This window comes from Piliocolobus tephrosceles, chromosome 5, assembly GCF_002776525.5.
Source record: "Piliocolobus tephrosceles isolate RC106 chromosome 5, ASM277652v3, whole genome shotgun sequence".
Taxonomy (NCBI): Eukaryota; Metazoa; Chordata; class Mammalia; order Primates; family Cercopithecidae; genus Piliocolobus; species Piliocolobus tephrosceles.
This window is the reverse complement of record NC_045438.1, coordinates 88,790,263-88,803,417: the sequence shown is the minus strand read 5'-3', so window position 1 is coordinate 88,803,417 and position 13,155 is coordinate 88,790,263. Positions and strand designations below refer to the sequence as shown.

The 13,155-nt window shown below is 37.0% G+C and overlaps 1 protein-coding gene across 50 annotated transcripts in view; it reads right to left on the bottom strand.

The window, feature by feature from the left end:
* The window catches only part of SNAP91 (synaptosome associated protein 91), a 167,276-nt gene that overhangs the window by 69,356 nt on the left and 84,765 nt on the right, over nucleotides 1–13,155 (bottom strand). The gene's annotated exons all lie outside the window — the stretch shown is intronic.

Below are 13,155 nucleotides of genomic sequence, written 5' to 3'. Positions count from 1 at the left end.
AATTTTTTTCATTTAATGGAAGATCACCTATACAATTAGATAAAACAGCTCAATATTGTTGTAAATGAATTATTTTATATATCACTCTCACTTGGAACATATGTTTTTTATTCAGTTTCTCACTCAACATAATAGAGCAATAATTTCATGAATATAGCTAGATATAACAAATGTATAGAATTCTACTAGAATCTAAAAACAAATGACAATAAATTAAAGCATAAAATGTAATGGTATCCTCCTTAGTTAACAGAAGCTCAAAACGTACAACGCTGCTTAGACTAAATTTAGTAGTTAATTATGCCCAGCTTCTGGATAGGGAATATTCATTTAGTTCTAAAACTCATTCAGGGTATAATTTCCACTCTTTCTCCCACAGATCTAACTTTTTTAGTTTCTTATGTATCCTTTCAGAGTTTCTTTATGTATATTCAAGGAAATATGATATTATACAAATATATACTTATTTTTCCATTACTATACAAATAATAGCATATTATATATAATGAACTTATATTTTTCACTTAAAATATATCTTAGACATATATCCATATCAACACACAGAATGTCCTCATTTAATAAACAGCTGCATAGAACTTCCTTGTCCTATATTTAATTAGTAACTTATTAATGGACACTAAATTTGCTTTTGATCTCTTGCCATTGCAACAGTGCTGCACACACCATTCTGCATGTGTGTGTACATATCTGTGTGATATACTTGTAGAAGTGGAATTACCAGGTAAAAGTATATGCATATTTTTAATTTTGTTAGCATGGGGGTAGGGGCAGAGAAAGAGAGAAGGCAGGAAAAGCAAATATGAAAAAATATTAATAAAGGTAAATCAATGAAGAGACCACATTTGTTCATTATACATCAATTGTTTTATAGGTCTGAAAATTATTCAAAGTGAAAAGTTGGGGAAAAACACAAATCACAAGTTCATCGTATCATTTTCATATAAATAATGAAATTGAGGTTCAAAGAAATAAAGTGGGTTAAGCCAAAGTATCTCTCCTTGAGAAATGAAGAGCTTTGATTATACTGATGGAAATGTAGGAGTAAATACATGAAGACAATGTGTTGCTACAAAAACAATAAAGCAAACTGGAGATCAGAAAATCCATTTGTGTGTCAAATGCTGAACTACCTTCTTTCCTTTTTCTTCTCTGTGTCTACAGCAGGGTTTCTCAGTCTTGGCACTATTGGCAATTGGGGAAGATAATTCTTGTTGGGTGGTATCCTGTGCATCGTAGGATGTTTAGCAGCATCCCTGACCTCTACCCACAGGATGCTAGTAGCCACCCTCTCCAGTGTAATAACAAAAAACATCTCTAAATGTTATCCTTTGAGGAAGGGAGGGAAGCAAAGTCACTTGCTGTTGAGACCACTGACATAGAGCACTTGCCCTAATCTCTCTGGATCAAATAATGTTTGAATCCAGAATTCCAGACTTCACTTTGTTTTGCAACTACCAAATACTATTTTTTAATTTCTTTAAAAAATTTTTCCATTTTTATTTTAGATTCAGGGGTACAAGTGCAGATTTGTTACAAGGGTACATTGTATGATGCAGAGGTTTGGGCTTCTATTAATGCTGTTACCCAGGTAGTGAACACAGTGCCTAACAGGAAGGTTTTCAGCCCTTGACTTCTTCCCTTTGTACCTCTTTTTGGAGTCCCCAGTGTCTACTGTTCTCATCTGTATGTGTGTACCCAAGGTTTAGCTCTCACTAATAAGTAAGAACATGTGGTATTTAGTTTTACGTTTCTGCGTTAGTTCACTTAGGATAATGGCCCCCAGCTACATTCACGTTGCTGCAAAGGGCATGATTTCATTCTTTTTTATAGCTGCATAGTATTCCATGGTGTATATGTACCACATTTTCTTTAACCAGTCCACCACTGATGGGCACCTAGGTTGATTCCATGCCTTTGCTATTGTTAATAGTGCTGCAATGAACATATGAGTGCGTGTGTCTTTTTGTTAGAACAATTTATTTTCCTTTGGGTATGTACTCAGTAATGGGATTACTCAAACAGTAGTTCTATTGTTAGTTCTTTGAGAAATCTCCAAACCACTTTCTGCAGTGGCTGAACTACATTTCCACCAACAGTGTATATGAGTTCCCTTTTCTCTGTAGCCTTGTCAACATGTTGTTTTTTGGCTTTTTAATAATATTCATTCTGACTAGGTGTAAGGTAGTATCTCACTGTGATTCTGATTTGCATTTCTCTGATGATTAGTGATGTTGACCATTTTTTCATACATTTGTTGGCCACTTATATGTCTTCTTTTGAGAAGTGGCTGTTCATGTCCTTTGCCCACTTTTTAATGGAGTTGTTTTTCTTGGTGATTTATTTAAATTCCTTATAGATTCTGGACATTAGTCATTGGTCAGAAACAAAGGTGATGAATATTTTCTCTCATTCTGTAGGTTGTCTGTTTACTCTGTTAATAGTTCCTTTTGCTGTGCAGCTCTTTAGTTTAAACAGGTCTCAGTTGCCAATTTTAATTTTTGTTGCAATTGATTTTGAGGACTTGGTCATAAATTCTTTGCCAATGCCAATGTCCAGAAGGGTATTTTCTAAGTTTCCTTCTAGCACTTTTATAGTTTGAGGTCTTTCATCCATCTTTAGTTAATTTTTGTATGTGGTGACAGGTAGGGGATCCAGTCTCATTCTTTTGCATATGGCTAGCCAGTTTTCCCAGCACCATTTTTGAATAAAGAGTCCTTTCCCCTTGTTATGCTTATTTTTGTCAACTTATCAAGGATCAGTTGGTTGTAGGTACGCTGCTTTATTTCCAGGTTCTCTATTCTGTTCCACTGTTCTATGTGTGTTTTTGTACCAGTATCATGCTGTTTTGATTACTCTACCCTTGTAGTATAGTTTGAAGTTGGGTAATGTGATGCCTCTGGCTTTGTTCTTTTTGCTTAAGATTGCTTTGGCTATTCCACCTCTTTTTTGGCTTCATATAAATTTAGAATAATTTCTTTTAGTTCTGTGGAAAATGATGTTGATAATTTGATAGACATAGCATTAAATCTACAGATTGCTTTGGGCAGTAGAGCCATTTTAACAATATTTATTCTTCCAATCTGTGAGTGTGAAATGTTTTTCCATTTGTTTGTGTTATCTGTGACTTCCAGTAGTGTTTTGTAGTCCTTCTTGTAGAGATCTTTTATCTCCTTGGTTAGAGGTACTCATAGGTTTTAAATTTTTTTGTTTGGCTATTGTAAATGAGATTGCATTCTTGATTTGGTTCTCAGATTGGAAGTTACTGGTACATAGAAATGCTATTGATTTTGATGTTTATAGGTAGATTTTGTATCCTGAAACTTTACTGAAGTTGTTTATCAGGTCTAGGAGTTTTTTGATGGAATCTTGAGGATTTTCTGGTGTAGAACCATATCCTTAGCAAAGAGAGATAGTTTGACTTTCTCTTTTCCTATTTGGATTCCTTTTATTTCTCTCTCTATCCTGACTGCTCTGTAGGACTTGCAGTATTATGCTGAATAGTAGTGGTGAGAGTGGGCATCCTTGTCTTGTTCTAGTTCTTAAAGGGAATGCTTCTAGCTTTTGCTCATTCAGTGTGATGTTGGCTGTGGGTTTGTCATAGATGGTTCTTATATTTAGAAGTATGCTCCTTCAATGTCTAATTTGTTAAGGGTTTGTATCACAAAGGGAGGTTGGATTTTACAGAAAGCTTTTGCTGCATCTATTGAGATAATTATACGGTTTTTGTTTTTAATTCTGTTTACATGGTGAATTACATTTATTGTTTTGCACATGTTGAACCAACCTTGCATCCCAGGAATAAAGCCCACTTGATTGTGGTTAATTAACTTTTTGATGTGCTGCTGGATTTGATTTGCTATTATTTTGTTGAAGATTTCTGCATCTATTATCTGTCAGGGATATTGGCTTGTAGTTTTCTTTTTTTCTTGTGCCTTTGCCAGATTTTAGTATCAGGATGACACTGGTTTCATAGAATGAATTAGGGAGGAATCCCTCCTTCTCAATTTATTGAAATAGTTTCAGTAGAATTGCTACCAGTTCTTCTTTTTACATCTGATAGAATTTAGCTGTGAATTCATTTGGTCCAAGGCTTTTATTGCTTAGTAGGTTTTCTCACTACTGAAGTCAGCTGCAGAACTTGTTACTGGTTTTTCAGACCAATAACAGAGTTTCAATTTCTTCCTGGTCCAATATTGAAAGGTTGTATGTTTCCAGAAATTTATCCATTTCCTCTAGATTTCTACTTTGCTTGCATAGAGGTGTTCATAGTAGTCCAGAGGATTTTTTCTATTTTTGTGGGATCAATTGTAATGTCACCTTTGTCTGATTGTATTTATTTGGATCTTCTCTCTTTTTTTTCATTGTTAATCTAGCTAGTGCTCGATCAATCTTGTTTATCCTTTCAAAGAACCAATTTTTATTTCATTGATTCTTCGTATGTTTTGGGGGTGTCAATTCCATTTATTTATTTATTTAACTTCCATAGGTTATTGGGGAACAAGTGAGGTGGTGTTTGGTTACATGAGTGAGTTATTTAGTGGTGATCTGTGAGATTTTGGAGCACCTATCACCTGAGCAGTATACACTGCACTATTTGAAGTCTTTATCCCTCACCCTCTTCCCACCCTTTCCCCCTGATTTCCCCAAAGCCCATTGTGTCATTCTTATGCTTTTGTATTCTCATAGCTTAGCTCCCACTTATGAGTGAGAACATATGATGTTTGGTTTTCCATTCCTGAGTTACTTCACTTAGAGTAATAGTCTCCAATCTAATCCATGTCACTGCAAATGCCATTAACTCATTCCTTTTTATAGCTAAGTAATATTCCATTATATACATATCACAGTTTATTTATCCATTCATTGATAGGTAGGCAGTTCAGTTGGTTCCACGATTTTGCAATTATGAATTGTGCTGCTATAAACATGTGTGTGCAAGTATGACTTCTTTTCCTCTGGGTAGATACCCAGTAGAGGGATTGCCAGATCAAATGGTAGTTCTGCTTTCAGTTATTTAAGGAATCTCCACACTGTTTTCCACAGTGGCTGTACTAGTTTACATTCCCACCAACAGTGTAGAAGTGTTCCCTGATCACCGCATCCATGCCAACGTCTATGGTTTTTTTGTTTGTTTGTTTTTTTGATGTTTTGATTATGGCCATTCTTGCAGGAGTAAGGTGGTATCACATTGCAGTTTTGATTTGCATTTCCCTGATTGTTAGTGATGTTAAGCATTTTTTCATATGTCTGTTGGCCATTTGTGTATCTTCTTTTGAGAATTGTTTATTTATGTCCTTAGCCCACTTTTTGATGGGATTTTTTTTTCTTGCTGATTTGAATTCATTGTAGATTCTGTGAAGATTTTTTCCCATTCTGTGGGTTGTCTGTTTACTGTGCTGACTATTCCTTTTGCTTTGCAAAAGTTCTTTAGTTTAATTAAGTCCCAGAAATTTATCTTTGCTTTTACTGCATTTGCTTTTGGGTTCCTGGTCATGAAATCCTTGCCTATGCCAATATCTAGAAGGGTTTTTCCAACGTTATCTTCTAGAATTTTTATAGTTTCAGATCTTAGATTTAAGTCTTTAATCCATCTTGAGTTTCTTTTGTATAAGGTGAGAGATGAGGATCCAATCTTATTCTCGTACATGTGGCTAGCCAATTATCCCAGCACCATTTGTTGAAAAGGTTGTCCCTTCCACCACTTTGTTTTTGTTGGCTTTGTTGAAGATCAGTAGGCTGTAAGCATTTGGGTTTATTTCTGGGCTCTCTGTTCTGTTCCATTGGTCTATGTGCCTATTTTTACACAAGTACCATGCTGTTTTGGTGACTATAGCCTTATAGTATAGTTTTAAATCAGGTAATGTGATGCCTCCAGATTTGTTCTCTTTGCTTAGTCTTGCTTTGGCTATGTGGACTCTTTTTTGGTTCCATATGAATTTTAGAATTTTTTTTTTCTAATTCTGTGAAGAGTAATTCATTTTGATAGCAATCGCATTTAATTTGTGGATTGCTTTTGGCAGTATGGTCATTTTCACAATATGGATTCTACACAATATGGGATGTGTTTTCATTTGTGTTGTCTATATCTTTGAGTAGTGTTTTGTAGTTTTCCTTGTAAAGGTCTTTCACCTCCTTGGTTAGGTATATTGCTAAGTATTTTATTTTTTTGCAGTTATCATAAAAGGGGTTGAGATCTTGATTTGATTCTGTTTGGTAGCTGTTGGTGTATAGAAGAGCTACTGATTTGTGCACATTAAGTCTGTATCTGGAAACTGTTACATTCTTTTATCAGGTCTAAGAACTTTCTGGAGAGTCTTTAGGGTTTTTTAGGTAAACAATAATATCATCAGCAAACAGCAACAGCTTGACCTCCTCTTTACCAATTTAGATGCCACTGTTTTCTCTTGTTTGATTGCTCTGGTTAGGACTTCTGGTACTATGTTGAAGAGGAGTGGTGACAGTGGGCATCCTCGTCTTGTTCCAGTTCTCAGAGGAAATGCTATCAACTTTTCCCCATTCAGTATTATATTGGCTGTGGGTCTGTCATAGATGGCTTTTATTATATTGATGTATGTCCCTTGTATGCCAATTTTGCTGAGAGTTTTAATCATAAAGGGATGCTGGAATTTGTCAAATGCTTTTTCTGCATCTATTGAGATGATCATGTGATTTTTGTTTTTCATTCTGATTATGTGGTGCATCACATTTATTGATTTGCGTATGTTAAACCTTCCCTGCATCCCCAGTATGAAACCCTTGATCATGGTGGATCATCTTTTTGATATGCTGTTGGATTCAGTTAGCTAGTATTTTGTTAAGGATGTTAGCATCTATGTTAATCAGGAATATTGGTCTGTAGTTGTCTTTTTTGGTTATGTCCTTTTCTGGTTTGGGTATTAGGGTCATACTGGGTTAACAGAATGATTTAGGGAGGGTTCCCTCTTTCTCTGTCTTGTGGAATAGTGTCAATAGGATTGATACCAATTCTTCTTTGAATGTCTGGTAGAAATCTGCTGTGAATTGGTCTGGTCCTGGGCATTTATTTTGTTGGTAATTTTAAAATTACCATTTCAATCTCACTGCTTGTCTGTTCAGGATATCTAATTCTTCCTTATTTAAGCTAGGAGGGTTGTATCTTTTCGGAAATTAATCCATCTCTTCTAGGTTTTCTAGTGTTTGTGCGTAAAGGTGTTCATAGTACCTTGAATGATCATTTGTATTTCTGTGGTGTCAGTTGTAATATTTCCCATTTCATTTCTTATTGAGCTTATTTGGATTTTCTCTCTTCCTTTCTTGGTTAATCTTGCTAATGGTCTATCAATTTTATTTATCTTTTCAAAAAAAACAGCTTTTTGTTTCATTTATCTTCTGTATTGCTTTTTATTTCAATTTCATTTAGTTTTGCTCTGGATCTTGGTTATTTCCTTTCTTCTGCTGGGTTTGGGTTTGGTTCATTCTTGTTTCTCTTGTTCCTTGAGGTGTGACCTTAGATTGTTTGTATTCTTTCAAATTTTTTGATATAGGCATTTAGGGCTATGACCTTTCCTCTTAGCACCGCCTTTGCTGTGTCCCGGAGGTTTTGATAGGTTGTGTCACTACTGTCATTCAGTTTGAAAAATTTTTTGATTTTCACTTTGATTTCATGTTTGACTCAATGCTCATTCAGGAGCAGGTTATTAAATTTCCATATATTTGCATGGTTTTGGAGGTTCCTTTTGGAGTTGATTTCCAGTTTTATTCCACTGTGGTCTGAGAGAGTGCCTGATATAATTTCAATTTTCTTAAATGTATTAAGGCTCATTTTGTGGCCTATAATATGGTCTATCTTCAAGAAAGTTCCATGTGCTATTGAATAGAATGTATATTCTGCATTTGATGGATGGAATGTTCTATATACATCTGTTAAGAACAGATGTATATTTGTTTTGTTCCAGGGTACCATTTGTTCCAGGGTACCATTTACATTTATTGTTTCTTTGTTGACTTTCTGTCTTGATGACCTGTCTAGTGTTGTCAGTGAAGTACTGAAGTCCCCCAAAATTATTGTGTTGCTATCTCATTTCTTAGGTCTATTAGTAATCATTTTTATAAATTTGGGAGCTCCAGTGTTAGGTACATATAGGTTTAGGATTGTAATATTTTCCTGTTGGATGAGGCCTTTTATCATCATATAATGTCCTTTTTTGTCTTTTTTAACTGCTGTTGCTTTAAAGTTTGTATTGCCTGATATAAGAATAGCTCCTCCTGCTCACTTTTGGTGCCCATTTTTCTGAAATGTCTTTTTCCACCCCTTTACCATAAGTTTGTGTGAGTCTTTATGTGTTAGGTGAGTCTCTTGAAGGCAGCAGGTAGTTGGCTGGTGAATTCTTATCCATTTTGCAATTCTGTACCTTTTAAGTGGAGCATTTAGGCCATTTACATTCAATCTTAGTATTGAGATGTGAGGTACCATTCCATTCATTGTGCTATTTGTTGTCTGTATACCTTGGTTTTTTGTTTTTTAAATTATATTTTTGTTTTATAGTTCCTAGGAGATTTATGCTTTACAGAGGTTGTGCTTTGATGTGTTTCCAGGATTTGTTTCAAGATTTAGAGTTCCTTTTAGCAGTTCTTATAGTGGTGGCTTGGTAGTGGTGAATTCTTTTAGCATTCATTTGTCTGAAAAGGACTGTATCTTTCCTTTATATATGAAGCTTAGTTTCACTGGGTACAAAATTCTTGGCTGATAATTGTTTTATTTGAAGAGGCTGAAGATAGGGCATCAATCCCTTCTAGCTTGTAGGGTTTCTGCTGAGAAATCTGCTGTTAATCTATAATCTAAAGTTATAGTTATACTCTTAAAGGTATAACTATAAAGGTTTTCCTTTATAGGTTAACTGGTGCTTCTGTCTCACAACTCTTAAGATTCTTTCCTTCATCCTAACGTTAGATAACCTGATGACAATGTGCCTAGGTAATGTTCTTTTTGTGATTAATTTCCCTGGTGTTCTTTGTGCTTCTTGTATTTGTATGTCTCGGTCTCTAGCAAGGCCGTGGAAATTTTCCTCAATTATTCCCCCAAATATATTTTCCAAACTTTTAAAATTCTCTTCTTCCTTGGGAACACCAATTATTCTTAGGTTTGGTTGTTTAACAAAATCCCAGACTTCTTGGAGGCTTTGTTTGTATTTTCTTATTCTTTTTTCTTTGCTAGATTGGGTTAATTTGAAGACCTTGTCTTTGAGCTCTGGGTTTCTTTCTTCTACCTGTTCAATTCTATTGCTGAGACTTTCCAGAGCATTTTGCATTTCTATAAGTGTGTCCGTTGTTTCCTGAAGTTTTGATTGTTTTTATTTATGCTATCTAATTCCTTGAATATTTCTCCCTTCACTTCTTGTATCATTTTTTGGATTTCCTTACACTGGGCTTTGGCTTTCTCTGGTGCCTCCCTGATTCGCTTAATAACTAACCTCCTGAATTCTTTATCAGGTAAGTCAGGGATTTGATGGTTTGGGTCCATTGCTGCTGAGCTAGTGTGATTTTTTTGGAGGATTTAAAGAACCTTGTTTTGTTTATTATCAGAGTTGGTTTTCTGGTTCCTTCTCATTTGGGTAGGCTCTGTCAGAGGAAATGTCTAGGGCTGAAGGCTGTTGTTCAGATTCTTTTGTCCCATGCGGTCTTCTCTTGCTGTAGTACTCTCCCCCTTTTCCTATGGATGTGGCTTCCTGTGAACCAAGCTGTAGTGATTGTTTTCTCTCTTCTGGATCTAGCCACCCAGCAAGTCTATCAGGCTCCAGGCTGGTACTGAGGGTTGTCTCACAGAGTCCTGTGATATGAACTGTCTGTGGGTCTCTCAGCCATGGATACCAGCACCTGTTCTGGTGGAGGTGGCAGAAATGAACTCTGTGAGGGTTTTTAGCTTTGGTGGTTTAATGCACTATTTTTGTGCTGGTTGGCCTCCTGCCAGGACATGGCACTTTCTAGAGACCATCAGCTGTGGTAGTATGAGGAGGAACAGGTGGGAGGCAGGGCCCTAGAACTCCCAAGAGTATATGCCCTTGACTTCAGTTACCAGGTAGATAGGGAAGGACCACTAGGCAAGGGCGGGGCTAGGCATGTTTGAGTTCAGACTCTCCTTGGGTGGGTCTTGCTGCGGCTGCTGTGGGGGTTAGGAGTGAGGTTCCCAGGTCAATGGAGTTATGTTCCTAAGAGGATTATGACTGTCTCTACTGTGTCATGCAGGTTGTCAGGGAAGTGGGGGAAAGGCAGCAGTCACAGGCCTCACCCAGCTCCCATGCAATCCAAAAGACCAATCTCAGTCCCACTGTGCCCCCCAGCAACAGCACTGGATGTGTTTCCAGGCAGTGGGCAAGCAGGGCTGAGAGTTAGCCCCAGGCTACCTACCTCCCAGCTGCGAAGGCAAATAAGGCTTTTCTTCTTCCCTTGCCTGTGGTGTCTGCACACCAGATTCATACCCTCCCCGAGTTCTGGCCAAGAGGTCTCTCAATCAGTTCAAATTGTTACAAAGCCCAGCTGGAGATTTCTATCTCCCTGTGGCCTTTTCCTAGTGCCTCTGGCCACCGTCCTGAAGGACCCCTGTGAGGTCAGGCAAAAATGGCTTGCTAGGGGACCCAGTAAACTCACAGGGATTTTTTCACTACTTCTTCTATCCCTGTATTTCGCTTGGCTCTCTAAATTGACTCAGTTCCAGGTAAGGTCAAAATCTTCTCCTGTTATCTAGGCCTACAGTTTCCCCAGTGGGGGGTATGTGTTCAGGGGCAGACGATCTCCCTTTCCCAGTTCCACGGTTTGGGCACTCACAGTATTTGAGGTGTCTCCTGGGTCTTGTAGGAGCAATCTGCTTTCTTCAGGGCGTCTGTGGGTCCTCTCAGGTTTCCTAATTTATGCCTGCAGTCATTCTGGAGCAAAAATTCACAGTGCGAGCCTCCATATGCTGCTCTGTCCGTCCAAGTTGGAGTGCAATCTGGTCCTGCCTCCCATCCGCCATGATCCCCTCTTCTTGTCAATTACATTTAGTTGTGCTCTGATTTGGGCTATTTGTTTTCTTCTGCTAGCTTTGGGATTAGTTTGTTCTTGTTTTTCTAGTTCCTTTATGTGTGAGATATTTCTAGCTTCTTGATGTAGGCATTTAGTGCTATAAACTTTCCTCTTAAAACCGCCTTTGCTGCCTCCCAGATATTTTGGTATGTTGTGTCTCTGTTTTCATTTGTTTCAAAGAATGTTTTAATTTCTGCCTTAATTTTGTTGTTTACCCAGTAGTCATTCAAGAACAAGTTGTTCAGTTTCCATGTAATCGTGTGGTTTTGAGAGTTCCTCTTGGCATTGATTTCTATTTTCATTCTACTGTGGTCTAAGAATATGCTTGTTATGATTTGATTTTTTTAATTTATTGAGATACGCTTTATGGCTGAGCATGCGGTGAATCTTAGGGTATGTACCCTGTACAGGTGACAAGAACATATATTCTGTGGTTGTTGGGTGGAATATTCTGCAGATGTCTATTAGGTCCAATTGGTCTAGTGTCAAATTTAAGTTCATAATTCCTTTGTTAGTTTTCTGCCTCAATGATCTGTCTAATGCTTTCAGTGGGGTGATGAAGTCCCTCATTATTATTGTGTGGCTGTCTGTCTTTTATTAGGTCAAGAAGTACTTATTTTATAAATCTAGGTGCTCCAATGTTGGGTGTGTATATATTGAGGATAGTTAAGTCTTTTTTCCCCCAATCTCTCACCTTCGGCTAAAAATTAAGTCTTCTTGTTGAATTGAACTCTTTATCATTATGTAATGCCCTTCTTTGTCCTTTTTCTTTCTTTCTTTTTTATTCTTTACTGTTGGTTTTAAGTCTATTTTATTGGATACAAGAGCAACAACCTTTGTCCTTTTTTGTTTTCTGTTGGTATGATGGATCTTTTTTCATCCCTTTACTTTGAGGCTATGGGTGTCATTACATGAGATGGATGTACTGAAGACAGCAGAAGGTTGGGTCTTTTTTTTTAATCCAACTTGCCACTCTGTGTCTTTTCAGGCGGTTATTTGTACCATTTACATTCAAGGTTAGTATTCACATGTGAGGTTTCATTCCTGTCATGGTATTGTCAGTTGGTTGCTTTATAGTCTCAATTGTGAAGTTGCTTTGTAGGAACTATGGACTATGTATTTATATGTGTTTCTGTGGTAGCAGGTTTCTTTGGCTTCCAAGTTTAGAACTCCCTTAAGCACGTCTTGTAAGGCCGGTTGATTGGTAACACATTCCCTTAGCAAATACTTGTCTGGGAAAGATTTTATTTCACTTTCACTTATGAAGCTTAGTTTGGTGGGGTATGAAATTCTTAGTTGGAATTTCTTTTCTTTAAGAATGCTAAGAATAGGCTACCAATCTCCGGCTTGTAAAGTTTCTTTTAAGAAGTCTGCCATTAGCCTGATGAGGTTCGTTTTATACGTGATTTGATCCTTTTCTCTAGCTGCCATTAGGATTTTTTCTTGTGTTGATCTTAGAAAGTCTGATGACTATGTGCCTTGGGATGGTCATCTTGCATAGTATCTTATAGGGGTTTTCTGAATTTCTTGTATTCACATGTCAATCTCTTCAGCAAGACTGGGGAAATTTTTGTGGATTATATCCTCAAATATGTTTTCCAAGTTGCTCATTCTCTCTTCTTCTCTCTCAGGAATGCCAATGAATTGTAGGTTTGGTTGCTTTACTTAATACCATATTTCTTGGAAGTTTTGTTCATTTTTTAAAATTCTTTGCTTTGTGTCTGAGTTAATTCAAAGGACTGGTCTTCAAGCTCTGAAATTCTCTCCTCTGTGTGATCTAGTCTGTCCTTAAGGCTTCCAACTACATTTTGAAATTCCTGTAGTGAACTTCTCAACTGTAGAAGTTCCGTTTAGTTCTTTTTAAATATAGCTACATCATTTTTCATATTTTTCTGGCCTCCTTGGATTGGATTTCAACTTTCCCTTGGATCTTATTGAGCTTCCTTGCCATCCAGATTCTGAATTCAGTGTCCATAATTTCAGACATTTCAATGTGGTTAGGACCCATTGCTAGGGAGCTAATGCCATCTTTTAGAGGAAACAAAACACTCTGACTTTTTGCATTGCTTAAGTTCTTGAGCTGATTCCTTCTCACCT